The sequence below is a fragment of the Orcinus orca genome, chromosome 19 (genome assembly GCF_937001465.1).
Source record: "Orcinus orca chromosome 19, mOrcOrc1.1, whole genome shotgun sequence".
Taxonomy (NCBI): Eukaryota; Metazoa; Chordata; class Mammalia; order Artiodactyla; family Delphinidae; genus Orcinus; species Orcinus orca.
Window position 1 is genome coordinate 54,592,737 of NC_064577.1, and position 19,681 is coordinate 54,612,417.

At 44.9% G+C, this 19,681-nt stretch overlaps 1 non-coding gene across 1 annotated transcript; it reads left to right on the forward strand.

Annotated features, from left to right (window-relative positions):
- Nucleotides 1-16,602: 16,602 nt before the first annotated feature.
- On the forward strand, nucleotides 16,603-16,709 carry LOC117202124 (U6 spliceosomal RNA). Its single transcript, XR_004484309.1, has one exon. It is a non-coding gene; the product is annotated as a U6 spliceosomal RNA (small nuclear RNA).
- Nucleotides 16,710-19,681: the final 2,972 nt, after the last annotated feature.

Genomic DNA, 19,681 nt, shown 5'->3' on the forward strand with positions numbered 1-19,681 from the left:
TTTTTTCCACTGTCTCTAAATTAGATGACTGTGAAAATGATAATGCATTTTTGAAAGCCTGAGCTCATCTAACATATGTAATACGTATAGTAGCCTTTTTTTTTGAAAAGTCAGGATGGGAAGAAAAACAAATGTACCCTGACATCTAGAATTTTCTAGTCCACTTTTTAATAATTGAATTGCCAGAACCAGTGCAAACATTAAAATCAAACCACATTTTCAGTTTAAAATATACTAGTCTGGGCCTAAAGATTATAAATTTTATAAATGATGTATCTTCATCCCAGAGAAGACTTTTGGTTTAGTTTATATAATATGCCGTAGGACTGAGGTTGCACGCTTTTTTGTTACCAAGCAGACACACATATTGCAAACGTAACAACTCTGTGTTTGTTAGATTTCATTCTCCCTCTTCTACAGTGTGGGAAACAGAGTCAGAGCTGCTCTGACTGCTTCATGCTTAGGTAGCTGAGACAGGAACCCAGGTCTCTCCAGCTCTGAAGCCTCCCATTCACTTTATACCACAGCAAAAACAAGTGAATCGAAAAATTTGAACTGAAAATTCGTCAAAGTCAGCAAAAACAAATGAATCAAAAATATTGAACTGAAAATTCATCAGGCATGCACATGGAAAAGAAAACAAATAGTCACGCAGTCTAGAGCCTAAAAAAACCCTCGGGCAAACCTCCATCGAGCCTAATTTTGAAGATTGAGTGTCTTGAAGCGCTATTATTCCCAAGAATTCTGTCCTCTAGTCCACCAGGGTAACCTCATCTCTCTCTAGAGCATCTGCCCTCACTTCTGTGCTATCATCTTCCTTATCAGTATCTCCAGCCTAAAACTTTTCTGAAGGCCAGTCCTCTCTAATCAACTTCCCAGATGCCCCCCCTTCCCCACCTCCGGAACATTTTACTCACCCTGTCCCAAACTGAGTGCATTATCTTTCTTTATTCCCCCACCAAACCCATTTATCTGAAGCGTCCTATCCTGGTTAATGGCATGGCCATCGCCATCTATATCCTTGATTTCTCTCACCCCCCACATCCAACCAGTCAGCCAGAACTGTCACCTCCACTTTAGGCCCAGCTCCCTGATCTGGTTTCTCACCCTCTTCCCACTGCAGGGCCCTAAAAAGCCCTAGTTAGCTGTCTTCAGACTACTGTAGCCACCTCATTTGTACCCCTGCCCTGGTCACACCTATCAGACAGGCTCATCCTCCACACTTACCAGCATTATCTTCCTGAAAGAATCTAAGCATGTCTCTCCCCTGCTTCAAAACTGCCGTTGACTATGAGTCTATATGACTCAAGCCAGTCTCTTTCTCGTGGCCTCTTCACATGCTAACTTGTCCTGAACCTCTTCCCTGCTGAACCCCACAGACCAGTCCCACGACAACACCTTGCCCTCATGGTGCTTTTGTAACCGTGCTTTCGTACCTGCTGTTCCTCGGCCTGGAATGCCTTTACCCCAGCCCTTTCCCTGCCCTGAAACATTTGCTGGGTCCAAACCTCCACCGATGCCAGCCAGGCCCAGGCCTCTTTGACGCTGCAGCACTGACACTCCTTCGTGGCCCCTGTCATGTTGCACTGGGATGCATTTGCTTGTCTGCTCCCTCTGTGGCTGGGGATTGCCCTCTCTCATGGCAGGAGCTGAGTCTCGTCCACCTCTGTCCCCAGCAGAGCTCTGGGCTCACAGTAGGAGTGGAAAGAGGGCTTGGGAATGAAAGACGAGAGGGAGAGGTGGGCTGGAGGATGGTGTCACGGAAGAGAGAGACTGAAAATAAAGTGTTTTTAGGGTGGACTTGATTTTCACCCTGTTGATCTGGTCCATGCAAGTCAAGGTGGCTCTCACTGACTGGCTGAAGCCTGACTTTCAGTTCCTTGGCCTCACTGGCTTCCCTGACCAAGGGCCAGCTAGAACATTTGTAGCAACCACAGCAGAGTTGATGAGAAATTGGCGTGGAAACATTAGACAGTGTGTCCTAAATAAGGAAAAATCCAAGCTTGTTTACTGAAGAGTCCAGAGGACCAACTATCCATCATTTAAAAGTCTGAAAAACGATTTTGCCTACCCTGCATCCCTCTGGTCCTCTTCTCTGAACATAATAATAAACTGAAATAGCACTCAGTTCTGCAACCCTTGAACCTCGGTGCAGACTGCACTGAGAAAGCAACAACTTAAGCATAATTCTACATATTATTTTGTATATTTTTAATCTCAGAAAACTAAAAATTACATAGAGTTCACTCATCCTAATGCATGTTCATGTATTTCCTGCCATTCTTCTTTCCCCCCTATTTATGGGATTTGGTTTTTGTTTTATACAGTTGTAAGTATGCCGCATTTGCAATTATTACACTGCTTTTTCCCACTTATTACATTATAAACACTTTAAAAAATTATACAGTTTTCTAAATTTTTTTTATTTTTGGCTGCATTGGGCCTTCATTGCTGCACACAGGCTTTCTCTAGTTGTGGCGAGCGGGGGCTACTGTTCGTTGTGGTGCACAGGCTTCTCATTGGGGTAGCTTCTTTTGTTGTGGAGCATGGGCTCTAGGCTCACGGGCTTCAGTAGTTGTGGCATGCAGGCTCAGAGTTGTGGAGCACAGGGTTAGTTGCTCCACAGCCTGTGGGATCTTCCTGGATCAGGGATCAAACCCGTGTCCCCTGCATTGGCAGGTGGATTCTTAACCACTGCACCACCAGGGAAGTCCCTATTATATAGTTTTCATAGCCAGAATTTTTAATGGCTCCATCGTCTTTCCAGACCAGACATGCAGCCAGTTTTGCTTAGTCATTCACCTAATTTGGGGTTTTTAGATTCAGATGTTTCATTATTGTAAACAGTGCTGCATGAACAACTTTGCATAAAGCTTTGTCCATGTTTGTGACTGGGTCTTTAAGGTAATAAGAAACAATTTTTAAGTTAATAATAAGAAACAATTGAGTGCTTCCTATGTTTGGGGGACTGGTACTGTGCTAGTTACCTGGATTATCTCACTCTTTACAGAAAACCTTAAGGGTAGATAATTTTATTATCTCCATTTTACAGATTGGGAGACAAGCACAGATGAATGAATTTCCCTGTCCAAGGTAAGTGTTAGTGCCTGAAAAAACCCAGGAAGCCTGGAGTCTTAGTGTTTTCATTCTCAGGAGTGTAATCCCTGGGTCAAAGTTTTATTCATGGGTTTACCCAAAGGAAGACCTTTTAAACATAAAACTCATTCCAAACCTACAGATTTTTACTTGGCATCTTCAGGTTATGTCTGCTCCTCTCATGTGCCAATTAAATGGAGAGTGGAAGAAGAAAATCTCCAAATGAAACTGACCTCGAGGAAGCCGATTCACCTCCCTCCTTGGGAAGCAAAATAAAGTGGCCCAAGAGGACACAAGGAATGTCTTTAGTTTAACAAGGTTAGAATTACTGCATTCATGTCTTTCTGCTGCTTTTGCTGGTTGGAACAGACAGTGCCAACCTGTTCGTACATTCTGTGCATCTTCTTACATCCCAGTGATGGGTGATTTTTTTCAAGAAACAGTACCACTGTGCAGTGTAGCCATTTGCAAAGAGAGTTTATTCCCTTCAGGGGCCTGTTCAACACAACAGCACATTCTCATTCTCCTACACAGTTCACTGTCCCTCAGACTAAGTCAAAACACTGGCTAGGCTTCAGGGGGGGCTTGGGAAACATGCTTTCAGCCTTACCTTATCTCCTGGGAGAGGTCACAGGTCCCCTTGCTGTTCTGTGCCAGGCCAAACTTAGTACACCCAAACGAATGTGTCAGCCACCGAAAGGGTCAGGAAACTTTATCCATCAAAAAGATTTGGTTCTCTTAAAATCACGAGTGTTTTCTGATCTCATCTGTGAGCTGTGTGTTGAGTCGGCGTGGAATCAGCCAGCCTGGGACAGATTGGCCGGTGAACTTAGGCAAGTCCCTCGTGACCTTGGAGCCCCCGTTCCTACCTGCAGAAGGGGTCCAGCACGTCCCTCGTGGTGCAGCCCTAGGATGGAATGATACCCCCAAAGTGTCTAGTTCATGTCTTCTGTCATGTGACTGGCACTAGACAAATGTTAGCTTCCTTCCCATATGGCTGAGCTTTTAAAATGATGGTAGCCCCCCTGCAGAGATTTACATGCAGAAGCAACCTGAAGGAACAGTTAGTGGCACTCTTAAAAGTCTTGCGCAGTTTTTAGCTCTTAAAAATATATGGAAGTGTGGCCAAAGCTAAACGGAGGCATGTGGTCACCCCTGGCTTTCTAATGATTTTGTGCCCTCTTTCAATATTCAATATTTCTTGAAACAGACGCTGAGCGCTATGTGGACAAAGGATGGGCAAGGAAGCCTGGGTAGTTCTACTTCTGTGCACAGAGAGGATGCTTCCTCCACTTAGTCAACACAAAGGCCTCTAGTTAACTGCGCCCACACTCTTGGACAGCAATTTGGTCACTGTCTGTTGTTACCTGAGCGTGCCACTTGGTAGGCTCACCTACCAGGTGCACCTTTGTTGGCTTGTTAAAGAATTACTTCTAACTACAGTGGTACAATATCTCCTCCATCTTGTTCCTTTCCCAGTGAAGTTGCACATTCATTCATCAAATGTTTAATGGGTGTCAAGTCTATGCTAGGGACTGATCCACCACTGGGGATGCTATAAAAAGACAAAACCCCTGCCTGTCACTCAGGCCAGATGATCCCCTGGCTCCACTCCCTCCTCTGGTTCCGAGGCCTTGGTGAGGTTTTGCTGACCTGTTTTTGGCACTTTCCAGATGAATGTAGCCAGTGAACATGACAGTGTGAACAGGCAAGTAGAAAGTGATGCTGGTTTAACTAGCTTTTCAACAGGGGTGCCTTGCTTGGTTCAATAGGTTTGCATCTGCTGGGCCGAGGAACCCTGTGTGAACTCTGCCCTCAGATGTGTGATCCCTGAGAGGGAGCGAGCCACCCTGCACCCCAGAAGCTCATAAGTTCAAGTGTGTCAGGGTGCCTTTGAAGCAGGCTTTCCCCAGCCTCCCAGGCAATGGGTGAGGAATGAGAAACACCCGACCAGGGAGATGTTTCTCTTGGTGTTGACAGTGCCTGGGCTGCCTGTAGCCCCCCATTGTTCACGCCAGTCCTGGGGTGTATCGGACATGTGTCAGTGGCTGGGGAGACAGTACCAAATAAGGTAAGTCTGTGCCCTCCAGGCTCCCACATTCTCCTAGGGAGGTCAAGGGAACAAACTAGCAATTATAATGCAACCTAATCACAGTGTTTATATTGGCTGCTATTACTGGAGGAGTGATTAACTCTACCCAGGGGAGTCCCAAGTCCTCCCTATAGAGGCAATTTCAGCTGAGACTTGAAGGGTGTGTGAAGAATTACTAGGGAGACGAGAAGTGAAGGGGCAGTGGGTAGAGACAGGGTGGGGGAAGACAACATTCCAGGCATAGGAACAGCAAGTGCAGGGGCTCCTGGCAGCTGAAAGCAGGGCAAGTTTCAGGAACAGCATGGGGTGCACTTGGGAAACGCCACACAGGGTGTCTGGAGGGAAGATAATGATAACATAGTAGTAACAGCTTATATGGATTGAGTGCCAACTAAGGGCCTGTTATACATGATCTCTCTGGAGAGGGGAGAGAGAGAGAGAGAGGGAGACTGACTCATCTGTTCTTTTGGAGAGCGAGGAAGATGATCCCATACGCATGTGGATTTTTCTGCTGCAAACTCTGAATCCTAGACGAGTTTCTTTTTTCCAATATTTCTGGGCTCCCTTTTCCTTCTTTCAACCTCTCCTAAGCACATAACACCATAGAATTCTTATGGGAGGCGAATATTCCGTGGTTCATCTGAGCTAACTCCTGGGTTACTGTATAAAATTTGAAATAACACATGGTTTAGTACATTATGAGTTGGTTGGATGGGTCTTCCAACACTGGGGACCGTTATCCTTTGTTGTTGACATAGATAATCAAGATTTGAGCCATTATGGAGACCATCATCCAGGCATCCAATTCATTCAGCAAAGAATGAGCCCCTCCTACGTTTCAGATGCTGTTCCAGGTGCTGGGGATACAACAGTGAACAAAACAGACACGAGTTCCTGCCTCATGGGACTGACATTCTCCTGGGGGGGAAACAGACTATAAATAAAACGTATAAGTAAAACACTAGCGTGTTAGATGGTGTTAAGTGCTATGGAGCAAAATCAATAGGAAAGAGGCAGGGGGAGTGCAAGGGCAGGGGTGGACTTGCGCTCACAGACGGGCCCGAGAAGGCTTCTCTGGGAAGGGGAGATTGAGTAAAGACCTGCGGGGGCCATGATTCCTGCTGGGAAAGGCATTCCTGGGAAGGCCTGAGGATGGAGTGTGCCAGGCACCAAAGGAGGCCTGTGAGGAGCATTTTGAGCAAGGGAAGAGCAGCTCTGGAGATGAGGTCAGAGAGGCTGATAAAGACCATCTCCTTTGACCAAACTTGAGTCAGCCTCCTGAGTCCTCTTTCTGAATAGTCCCTGACCTTGGGCTCTGTCCTTGGCTCATTTAGTCCAGTTTTAGCAAGAATCCTGCTGGGTCAGTTCAGTAGAAAATCCCCCACCCTTGATAGCTAATGAAATTCCTCATCCCCCAACCATTGGTATCTTAGTAATTTTCCATCCTCTGGCCACCCCCTCTCCCCCGCCAGCCCTGGTGTTTGGGCTATAACTCCGCACTTGTCGTATTGAGTTGAGTTCCTTACTCCAAAACCCCACTGCAGTAGCCCCTGAATGATGTCTGACTTCCCATCTTTAACAAGTGTCATGGATAATTTTTTCTTTAATAGGGGAACGGAATGACGGATACATAGGGCCTTGGAAGCCACTGTAAGGTCCCCGGGTGCATGTGTGGGGTTGTTATTAGTGATGGGATTCCTTGTGGGATCATCCACATCTCAGGGTTAGAGAGATCCCAACGCTGGGCTCTGCATAATGAATTGAGTTCTGGCTCCTAAATATCAGAAAGGACATGGGCAAATCCCTGAGTTTTGGTTTATCTTTAAATGGAGATTTTAGTAATAAGACCAACCTCAGAGGATAGTGAAACACGTAACATTATTCATTTTAAAACAAGCACCAATCTTAGAGATAAAAAGTGGTCCTGTGTATTCCCTCCCAAGCAGCCTTGAACTATCTAATTGTTTGGGAGGGAGACTTGCAGCTAAGTCATGGAGGGAGCTGAGCTTCCTCCCCTACAAATACCCCCACCTCCACCCTTCCCTGGCTTATCTTTGCTCCTGAAAAAGAAAGCTGCTTTGTGCAGGGTCTCCACCGCTCTTCTGCCCATTGATTTAACTTGTCCACGTGGAGGCCTCAGTGGTAGAAATCTACTCTGTATCTGGCCCAAGCCTATCTTTATTCTTTATCAGCTTTAGGAACTTGAGCCAGTGAGAGATGAAAGGCTGGCTCTTCAGAGATCTGTTTTGGGGGATCTGACCTGGGCAGAGGAAAGATGGATAAGTGACTTGACTCAGCCTTGATGTCCTCAGTTTGAAAGGGAAGATTATGCTGTCACCTCACCGGGCTATGGTGAGATTATTTGCATGAAATGTCCAACACAGGACCTGACGATCACTAGGTGCCGAATTCCAATTCCAACTGCTCTTCCTCATCAGAGGTGCTCTGGAGAATGTGAAACAGCTCTTGGCTAGGATCTTGGCTAGGAACTAGGGTGAGGCAGATGGCTCTGCTCCCCAGCTCCTCTCATCCCCTGTGAGTGAAGGGTGGCCCTCCTCCTAGCTAAGGCTCTTCCTCAAGCCCATCAGCTACGGGGCCCATGCTCTACCAACCATGCCCCTCGTTTTTCACCTTCATCAGACTTGCCCTCCCTAGGAACCTGACAACACTGTCCACTCTCCCTTCTGAAATCTGCCCCATTCTCCCTGGCATGCTGTCTCGTGGTTCCCCCCCCTGCATTTTTGTACTCTCTTTCTCAGTCTTCTTTCCTGGATTGTCCTGCTCTACTTGACCTAAAATGTTGGCTTCCTGGGGTCCTCCTTGGCCCTCTTGCTTCCTCTCTTCCCCTACTCAGCCTCGGTGATCTCACTGATGCCCACGGTGAGGGTCTCTAGCCTCAAACACTCTTGTGTTCCAAATCCTCAAACCTATTTGCATACTGGCTATTTCCACATAGATGTCCCATTCTCACCTCAATCTTTTCAAAGCTAAATAAATCATCTTTCTCCCAAAGCTGATTCTCCTCCTGTGTGTCCTATGTGCCAGCAGTCTGATCATCTACAGTCACCTAAGCCAGTGACACTGAAAGCTCAGCTTCTCTGTACACCAGTGCTGAATCAAATCTCGGAGACAGAGTTTTGGGTGAAGTAGGAAAGGATAGCTTTATTACTTTGCCAAGCAAAGGGGGGACACAGCAGGCTCCTGCCTCAAAAACCTATGTGTCCCAACTTGGAGAGGATAGTGAGAAGGTTTATAGTAATGGTTCAAAGAGGGTGTGATCAACTCGTGGACATTCTTCTGATGGGTTGGTGGTGAGTTAAGTAGCAGTCCGCATCATCAACCTTCAGGTTCCAGCTGGCCTGGGGTCTACATGTTTGTGGGCAGCATACCATCGTTAATCGTTAACTTCTCCCACCTGTAAAGGCTTTCCGTATCTGCCAAACAGCTCAAAGATATTGTTGTGTGTATCTGTTGATGGGGAACCAGTACCTTGCCCCAAGGCTGCACTATTGCTTCTCTTGACTGTTTGTGTCTCCCTGGTCTCACATCCCCTCCCTTCCCTAATGAACAACTGCTTGAATCTGCCCATCGGAACACAGGGAAGGTCATGGAGGCTGAATGAAGGTAATCAAAGAAATGGGGACACAGGAAGGCTTTGTGCCCAGGAGCCCCACAGGGCCCTGCTCGGTGTCACCAGGAATCTGGGAGCCACTCTAGACTTTCCCTCCCTCACATCTGTCCCCCACATTCTGTCAGTTCCCGAGTCTCATACCCTCCGCTCAGATCTCTCTCTCCAACCCTCCCCTCCCCCACCAGCACTGGCTGAGTGGAGGCCCTTATCCACTTTCAGCTGGTTCATGGTGAATGCTCCCAACAGGTCTCTCTGCCACCCACCCCACTCCTTCAATCTCACACGTCTCTATTCTAATCTCCACATTTCTGCCAGAGCATTCTTTCTAAAATGAGAATCTGACTCAATTCCCCAAAGGAGTTCCCCATGTCCTTCAGGATAAGCCTAGTTAGTGCTGGGTCTGGCACCTAGTTACCTACTTACTCATCTCTCCTGCCATTCCACAGGTACCCTCCAGCCACTCAGAATACTTGCTGCTCCTCAACTATGCCACTGCTATATCATGCCTTCATGGCTTTGCACATGCTGTGCCCTCTTCTTAGAATGCCCTCCCTCCCCCCACCTTCACCTTCAACCATGCACATGATAAATTCCTACTTAGGCTTCAAGTTCAAGTGTTACCTCCTCCTGAAAGTCTTTTCTGACTCCACTGGGCTTAGAAAGTGCTCCTCCTTCACAGTCACCAAAGGCATTCCCCTATGATAGTTATTCATCCCACCATATGGTGCTCACCTGTCTCCCACAACAGACCTCAAGGTAAAGGAAGGTTTCTAATCTTTGTACACCTGATCCTTAAGAAGTTCTCAACTCATAGGAGCTACTTGGAACATACATTGAATAAGCAAATGAATGAATGATTAAATGAAGACTTGATGGTCAGTGGCACTGAAGGGAGCATTTGTTGAAAGAACATCCATAACACTGAGAAGACAAGAAGCTGGGAGACCAGGCTGTCAGATGAGCCGTCAGCACGTGTACTGATGTCTTTGAAAGTGAAAGCAAAGAGAGACAAGTCTTGAGCCAGGCTTAATCCCAGATGACCTTCCTCCCCCCACCCAGTATCTATCTGGATCACCTCTCTCTTCTGTTTTGCAAAGCTAAGCCTGAGCAAACAAATTTAAGGAGGTTAAAAAAAAAAAAAAAAAAAAAAAAAAAGGGTGGGGCTTCCCTGGTGGCGCAGTGGTTGAGAGTCTGCCTGCCGAGGCAGGGGACGCGGGTTCGTGCCCTAGTCCGGGAGGATCCCACGTGCCGCAAAGCGGCTGGGCCTGCGCGTCCGGGGCCTGTGCTCCGCAACGGGAGAGGCCACAACAGTGAGAGGCCCGCGTACCGCAAAAATAAAAAAAAATAGTAGTATTGCAATGTTGAATTAAAATGATCCCATTCCTCGAGAAGATCTGCCCTTTGAGATTTTGGTCTGCCCCTTAGCATGGATAATCAAGGACAGACCACATCTCTTTCTCAGGACACTGCTTCCTGAAGCATCAGAGCAAATTCATAACACCTTATGGGGTGAAAGCTGTGTCCAACCAACCAAATCAACTAGGAGGCATCCAGCTTCCAAAGCTCTGAGGTTCCATTCCAGGCAGGTCAATCACTAAGGTCCTTTCAGATTTAATTCCAGGGCAGCAGAGGCTGCCAGTGCCCTGGACTCTAGTAACCCACAAACCCGGGTGAGTTCAAGGAAAGTTCTAATAATAACGTCTCCCAGCTTAAGACATTCTACTTTGGAAATTTTCCAAGAGCCTTCATGGCTATCACCCCGCTTTCTTTTTCAGTTTTCTTGGGAGGCCATTTGGTGGCAAATAACGTAACTCCTATGCTACAGTTGAAGAAAGTGAACCTCTTAGGAGGGAAATAATAACCCAAGATCACACGGTGAAACGGACATCAAGCCAGGACCTGCACCTGGGCAAAAATACCTTCTGAAAGTCTGCTTCACCAAGTCTTCTATGAAGCATCAGCTGCTCTTTATTTAAGTCTGGGGGAAAATTAAATTTGGGAAAAAAGAATAGAAGCATAATTAAAGGATCTGGCAAGAGAATATAAAACCCGGAGGGAGCAACTCATTCCTCTGTGCCTTTTTTTTTAGCTGCTTGAGCACACATATGATTTTTTCTTATTTCTTACTCCCAAATGTTCTTTTTTTTTTTTTTTAATAAGTGAAATCTTAAATCACTGAAGCCCAAACCCTTCAGCACCTGACTTTCTTAGGGCCTGACCTTCCCTTGATTCTCTCTGCTGAGGGCTGCCCAAGCCACTCAGCCCTATCCTTTCAATGTTTTAAATTTTTCATTATGGAAAATTACATATGTATACAAAAGTACACAGCAACTCAACTCTAAGCAGAAAGACAAATAGTGCAAAATAAAAAACCTAGGCCTAAGTATGTATTTTCATCTCAGGAAATCATTAGCCCATTTTTCTTCAACTACACTGAGGCAGCATGAACTCAAGGTTTGAAGGAAAATGTCTGCACCCAGCTTTTCCTCTTCTGAACTGCATGGCTTTTGGAAAGTCACTCTGAGGCTTGATTTCTTCACTTGCAAAATAGGAGTAATAAAGCCGACCCCACAGAATGGCTATGACAATGAAATGAGATAATGTCTGGGAATATGTTTTGTAAGTTACAAAATGCTCTTAAACTGCAAAGAGCTATTATGTATCTTTCACAGGGCCCTTGGAATATCGCCAAGGTGTATGCAAAAGTGTAGTTAATGTGCTCAGGAACGTAGACAGATGTTTGTGGGACAGGAGCTCTGTCTGTCATGCCCGCCCTCTGTTTGGACTTGGTCCTGAACTGGTCATCTCGTGCCATTTTGCTTTTCACCCATTTGACTACCAGCCTTGCTGCCCACTACTACTTTTCCTTCTCACTTCAAGGATAATTTGTCCATCAGTCTTGTCTTCCCAACTTTACCTAGGTTTCTCTTGTCCACAATTCTGTTTTTCCACCCAGACTAGACCAACTCAGATTGCCTTTGTTTAGAAAGACCTCTTCTGGGACTTCCCTGGTGGTCCAGTAGTTAAGACTCCGTGCTTCCACTACAGGGGGCATGGGTTTGATCCCCGGTCAGGGAACTAAGATCCCACATGCTGTGTGGCACGGCCAAAAAAAAAAAGAAAAAATTAGAAAGATGTCTTCCAAGTGGCACCTGTGATCCTCATATTCCAGTAATATTCTGATTGGCAGTACCTCCTTCCAGTAGTCACGACCCAGGCAGCAAGCATCGTGGGCTTGGAAAGGATGGCAGGGAAAGAAGATCCCTTTTGCACACTCAGCCTCTCTCCTGTGTGTTGCGGACGGACCCCAATCTGCTTAGAAGGTGGTTTAGGGACCAATGGTGAACAAGATGAAATCCATGACCTCATGAAGCTCATATTCCAGAAAGGGAGCTGACTATAAATGAGTAAACATACAAATAAATAATAAGCAAAGTAAAAAATAAATAATAGTTCAAATTGTGTAAGAGATAATGCAGAGAGACTGGAGCAAGAGACTGGAGGTAGGGGCAGCTAATTAATATAGGATGGCCAAGGTCATGAGTTGTGGCTTTAGTTTTGTAAGTGCCCTCCCCACCCTGCCTCATCATGAACAAGGAAGCTAAGAGCTCCACTAGCTGCTGGCAGCCATCCCATACCCTAAAATGTGCTAGTTATAGGCTAACACCATCACTATAGATAACAGAAAAAGGAAAAATTGTATCCTTGGTGCTGTGGTTAAGCCAATGTATCATTGAACCCTGAAGCCCACCTAACTCTGGACATCCTAGTTAGGTGAGCCAACAGCTTGTCCAGGACATTTTGATTTGGGTTTTCAATGCCCAACAGCCAAAGTCATCATGACTAATGAATGCCTCTTGTGGGTTATAATCCCCATACAAGCAGCTTATCCATCCAGCCATGTGCAGCTCTTCAAAGCCATGAAGGTTCTGACAAACCTGAGTTTCTCCACTTCTTACTTTTCCAGGGATGCCATTACCCAGGTAAGGCACTGCTTCACGTGCCTGACATAGTAATGATACTTGACAAATGTCTGTGGAGATGAATGGAGTGAATAAGCCGGAGAGCTGCTTAAAAAGGGATGACACACAGGAAGCCCTAGTCTCCCAAAGCCAAAGACGTTCCAAAATAAAACGTCACAGCCCTTTCTAGGTCACAGAAAGCTTTCATATACCTTCTACCCTTTCACCTTGTACTACCCCAGGGGCCATCATTATCGTCAGTTTATGGATAAAGAAGTAAGGAATGAGAAAGGTCAAGTCAAGGAGCATGGCAATCAGGTGATACTCAAAGGTACTCTGACTCCCAGTTTCCCACTCTTTTCTGGATTCTGAAAATAAGCTGGTTCATGAAGTATATATTCAGGCTCCAGGAACAAGCAAAGAGATGTTCATAGCCTTATTGACCTCGGAGAGCAAAGATTCTGGAGATGATGGTGTGGAAAATGTGTTTATCCAGAATCAGCCAGGCATGGAAGGGACCACATGTTTGTGATAGGAACACAAGAGCTCTTTTCTGTGTTACTTCAACCAAAGCTGACTGAATCCCTCTTGACTCATGGGAAAGTAGGATAAAGGCTTATACAGCAGCTGCCTCCCACCACCACCCTAATAATGCCAGCAATAAGTTTACAGCACTTTTTTTCATTGTGCAATTCATCTTTTTTTTTTTTTGGCCATACCGTGCAACATGTGGATCGAACCCATGCCCCCCGCGGTGGAAGCACGGGGTCTTAACCACTGGACTGCCAGGGAAGTCCCAATTAATCTTTTTTAAAAATTCATTTCTACAAATGACCCAATTTCGTTCCTTTTTTTTTCTTTTCTTTTTTTTCTGTAGAGACGTGGATGGATCTAGAGACTGTCATACAGAGTGAAGTAAGTCAGAAAGAAAAAAACAAATATCGTATATTAACGCATATATGTGGAACCTAGAAAAATGGTACAGATGAACCGGTTTGCAGGGCAACAATAGAGACACAAATGTAGAGAGCAAATGTATGGACACCAAGGGGGGAAAGTGGCGAGGGTGGTGGTGGTGTGATGAATTGGGAGATTGGGATTAAAGTCATTTATTTTTAACAACAACAAAAAATTCATTTCATTTCCCATAAACTTTTAATTTTTTTAATTTTTTTATTTTTTGCGGTATGCGGGCCTCTCACTGTTGTGGCCTCTCCCGTTGCGGAGCACAGGCTCCGGACGCGCAGGCTCAGTGGCCATGGCTCACGGGCCTAGCCGCCCCGCGGCATGTGGGATCTTCCCGGACCAGGGCACGAACCCGCGTCCCCTGCATCGGCAGGCAGACTCTCAACCACTGCGCCACCAGGGAAGCCCAGGGGTTATGGATTTTGAGAGGGAGATCGACGGAGGTGAAGTGCTCTTCTCATCACGTCATACCAGGGGTGCCTACTATCCACACGACCTACAACTGCTGATGCTGGCCTGGGTCACCTGGCTGAGGCAGTGGCTGTCAGCTTTCTCCACTGTCAAGTTACCCTTTTTCCTATCTTTCCACACTGTGCTCTTGGGAAGGAAGTCACCACGCACAGCCACACTAAGGAGCAGGGAGTTTGCTCCCTGTCCTTGAGGACAGAATATCTACATCAATTATCTGGAATTCTGCAGGGAAATTTAGCTATTCTTCCCATTTATTTATTCAATCCTTTATTTCTATCACTATAGAGTCATGGATATAATCCAATACTACTTTATTTTAATTGTTCGGATTGTTCTGGCTTTGGCCATTCGGAACTCTTTCCATTGGCCGAATATACATTCTGATGTCTTTTTACCTAAGAACAATGAAGCAAAGGGGGGACAGATGTTCCCCCCACCCCATCCCCACTCCATCTCTACCACAAGTTTCTGTGTTGTTTTAGTCAAATCTCAACTTGTCTCTCTTTTTTCTTCACCTGTACAGTGAAGTTAACACACTCCTCTCCCCTTTACCTCTACTATGGCTGTGAAGCAAAAGTGAGACAGCAGGTAGGAAAGGACTCTAGAAAATTAAAAACAAACCATGCAAATACATTTTAAATCTCCTTTCCCCTCCTAACTCACTCTGTAAAGCTTCACAGTTCAAGAACTCGATAAATATTTTCTGAGTGAATGAATGAGTGAGCAAATGAAAGAATGCACACACACTTCCTGAGCTGTGACAACAGGTGAGCAAATGGAAAAGACACGACACAGCCCAGGTGCGCCAGGCAAACATACCTCCACCTCGTCTCATTTCAGAGCAAACTTATCAGTTGGACCTATGATGTGCAGACCCTGGGCTTGGGGAGAGCAGGGATGCACGAGACACAAAACATACCATGAAGGAGTTTACAGTCTAGCAGGGATCCAGGCACACAAACAACTCTCCACAGAGGATGTGATATATCTCATGGATGCCAGAAACACATCCCTACTTTGTTATTTTCTGTAACTTGACTTCATCTCTATAAAAGTCTCCATCCCCCGCCTCACTCACTTCTGACTGAATTCTTAGTCAAGCCAATTCCAGGCTGTCCCAGTCAATCCCGTGTTTTCTACTTTTCCTTCCTAGCACTTCCTAGGACTGTGTCTGAGTTCTAAGCATCATATGCTGAGTGGGCATTAGAGGTTGGGGGGGCATCAGATGCCTGGGTGGCACTTGTCACTATTGTGCTGGCCTCCACCTGATCCTCAGGTGTGGTTTCCTGACCATCTGCTTCATTGTGACACAGACACCATCAGGGTCTACCAGGTGGCTGTCTCTCAATCCTTCTTGGACACACAGGGCAATTTAGAATTCTCCCATGCTCCTGTGAGCCTAGGAAACTGTGTGGCTGCTTTGGACTCTCTCTACTCTCAGCCTCTGGCATAATAATCTCTACCTACTGCTCTCACGCCACAGGGGTATAAGGAACACCTGCATGCTGGGTCCCAGGCCCAGGGCAGGGCTCCCCTACTCCTGGATATTCACACTCACCTGGGGACATTCATCTCACCCCCCCTGAAGCTGACTCTGGGGGGGGGTCCCTTCTCAGGTACACTCGCCATCTGCTTTCTTGTTTTCCTTCCAACCTTCTAACGTTCTTCCCCTTGGGAGATGGAGATGGGCAGGGGGAACCCAGCTCAGCAAGTATCCTGAGGTAAATCACTACAGTTTACACCTGGATTACGATGGTGATCTTAACACCCAATAATTTGACAATGTTGTTCTTGCTTTTTAGTCCCACCTTGAACTCCAGAGACCTTTTATGTAGCGGCCTGTGTACAGAAAGATCTCAAGACAGTAAAAGAAGGTTTGGAGGGGGAAAGGCCATATGTAGCAGCTGGGTAACACCCAACACCAATGAGAGTGCAAAGTGGCATCTTCTCCCTCTAGGAACATAATGTGATGAAGAAACAGGACGAGGCAGCCCATGTCTTCATCCACGCTTCATACACACACTTCACTCCTCACCTGCCTCCCCAGGCTGTGTAGACTCCTGCATAAAGGAGGTGTTTCCTCTCTTCTTGTCTGTGTTGGTGACCTTCTGAGGTTAAATGACAATAGAACCATAGGTGTGCTTTACTCAGCATAGTCTACCAAGCATTTTACAACCTTTAGTTCATTAGGATATCACATCCCCATTTTACGGTAAAGGACACCAAGGTTCAGAGAGGTTAAGGGATTTGGTCTGGGCAAACCAGAGAAAGATAACAATCATCAGGGCTTACAGTCTTCTGTTTCTAAATCCTTTGTGAAGGGTGCACTCATAGGAGTGCCCCATCACCTTGCAGTAAGAACAAATGGCAAAGTGAAAAGCCCAGTGCTTGCTTTGACAGCACATATACTAAAATTGGAACAATACAGAGAAGATTAGCATGGCCCCTGTGCAAGGATGACACCCGAATTCGTGAAGCATTCCATATTTTTAAGACCTAAATGTAAGGCCAGACACTATAAAACTCTTAGAGGAAAACATAGGCAGAACACTCTATGACATAAATCACAGCAAGATCCTTTTTGACCCAGCTCCTAGAGAAATGGAAATAAAAATAAACAAATGGGACCTAATGAAACTTAAAAGGTTTTGCACAGCAAAGGAAACCATAAACAAGACAAAGAGACAACCCTCAGAATGGGAGAAAATATTGGCAAACGAGGAAACTGACAATGGATTAATCTCCAAAATATACAAGCAGCTCATGCAGCTCAATATCAAAAAAACAAACAACCCAATCCAAAAATGGGCAGAAGACCTAAATAGACATTTCTCCAAAGAAGACATACAGGTTGCCAACAAACACATGGAAGGATGCTCAACATCACTAATCATTGGAGAAATGCAAATCAAAACTACAATGAGGTGTCACCTCACACCAGTCAGAATGGCCATCGTCAAAAAATGTACAAACAATAAATGCTAGAGAGGGTGTGGAGAAAAGGGAACCCTCTTGCACTGTTGGTGGGAATGTAAATTGATACAGCCACTACGGAGAACAGCATGGAGGTTCCTTAAAACACTAAAAGTAGAACTACCATACGACCCAGCAATCCCACTACTGGGCATATACCCTGAGAAAACCATAATTCAAAAAGAGTCATGTACCAAAATGTTCACTGCAGCTCTATTTACAATAGCCAGGACATGGAAGCAACCTAAATGTCCATCAACAGATGAATGGATAGAAAAGATGTGACACATATGTACAATGGAATATTACTCAGCCATAAAAAGAAACGAAATTGAGTTATTTGTAGTGAGGTGGATGAACCTAGAGTCTGTCATAAAGAGTGAAGTAAGTCAGAAAGAGAAAAACAAATACTGTATGCTAACACATGTATATGGAATCTAAAAAAAAACGTTCTGAAGAACCTAGGGGCAGGACAGGATAAAGGCCAGGTGTAGAGAATGGACTTGAGGACACGGGCTGGGGGAAGGGTAAGCTGGGACGAAGTGAGAGAGTGGCATTGACATATATACACTACCAAATGTAAAATAGATAGCTAGTGGGAAGCAACTGTATAGCACAGGGAGATCAGCTTGGTGCTTTGTGACCACCTAGAGGCGTGGGAGGGAGACGCAAGAGGGAGGAGATATGGGGATATATGTATACGTATAGCTGATTCACTTTGTTATACAGCAGAAAATAACACAACTTTGTAAATCAATTATACTCCAGTAAAGATGTTAAAAAAAAAAGTGAAAAGCCTATCTCTTTCCTTCAGCTTTGGGGAAATTGCCATGATGTGACAATTGCAAGAGCACTACTTCTTCAGTGACAGTGAACTGCTGCCCTTCAGGTCCATGGAGGGGAGTATGTGATAACAAAAGGGTGCAAATTTGGGTATTAATCATGTGTTCATTCAACAACATTTATTAATGTCTATTAGTGATGGTGTTCTAGGTGCTAGGGATAAAAAAGATGAACAATAAGATTTTAGGAGTTCACTCCCTAGTAACAAGGGACACATACACATGTATATATATAACTGAATCACTTTGCTGTGCACCTGAAACTAACACAATATTGTTACTCAACTCTACTCCAATATAAAATAATTTTTTTAAAAATCTCAAAAAAAAGAGATACGTGAACAAATAAATAAAATTCAATAAAATTCAAATAAATTTTATATTCAAATAAAATTTTATATTCAAATAAAATTTTATATTCAAATAAAATTCAATGATTGGTCATTCCTGAGGAGGAGAGGTAGGAGGCTTAATAGAGGAGGTGCCTCTTGGGCTGACTCTAAAAAATGAGTGGGTTTTGCCACGTGAAGAAGGAGATGAGGGACAGGGCAGTGGAGGGAGAGGAGGTTTCGTGGGGGAAGGTCCTGAGGCAGGAAATGACAAGAAATATCTCAGGAAATGTGCTTCCCTGTAATGAATCACTCTGTGCAGCAGGGATGCGGCGGGGATGAGACTGGAGACCAGGGGAAGAAGCCACGTCCTGGAGGGAGGGCTGAGGGTTAGGATTTTGTCCTTTAAGCCATGCTGACCGACACGGTAGCACAACCACACGTGACTATAGAGCATTTGAAATGTGGTAGCATGACTGAGAAGTTAATTTTTAATTTTAATTCATTTAAATTTTAAAGGTGTTAATTCAATTATTGAAAAATGCTTAAGTATGTTTGGAGCAACTTGGATAAGTACAACTACTCTTTCAACTCACTTGTACATTTTATGAAATCTAAATATAAATTGAGTATTTTCAATGAAAATTTAACATCTGAATTGAGATACACCTGTAAGCATAAAAATATATACCAGATTTCAATGATTTGGCATGAAAAAAAGAATGTAAAGTACCTCATTAATGACCCTCAAATTGTTTAGATGATGAAATATTTTTGATATATTTGATTTAATAATATATTATTTAAATTAATTTCTTTTGGAGACTTCCCTGGCCGTCCAGTGCAGTGGTTAAGACTCCATGCTTCCACTGCAGGGAGCACGGTTTCGATCCCTTGTCGGGGAACTAAGATCCCTCATGCCGCATGGCCAAAAAAATAAAAGAAAAAAGGAGAGAAAGGAATTTCTTTTTTTTTTAATTAAAAAATTTTCCAGTAGCCACATAAAACGATTACATATGAGCCTGCATTATATTTCCTTGGGGACGGTGCCACTTAGGCACTGGGGGAACATTGAAGAATTTTATGTAGGGTAGAGACATGATCAGATTTGCGTTTGGAGGGAACATTCTGGCAGGAAAGGAGAGGAAGCGTGGAGAGATCTAAGGCTGGAGAAAGGTACACGGTTAGGAAATGATTGCAATAGTTCAGCTGTGAGAAGAGGAGGGCCTGACTTAGGAGCTTTAGGAATGGAGAAATTAGAGAGAGGATAAGGAAGGCCAATTTAGAGCGTCATCAGAATCACCTGGAGGGCTGGTTAC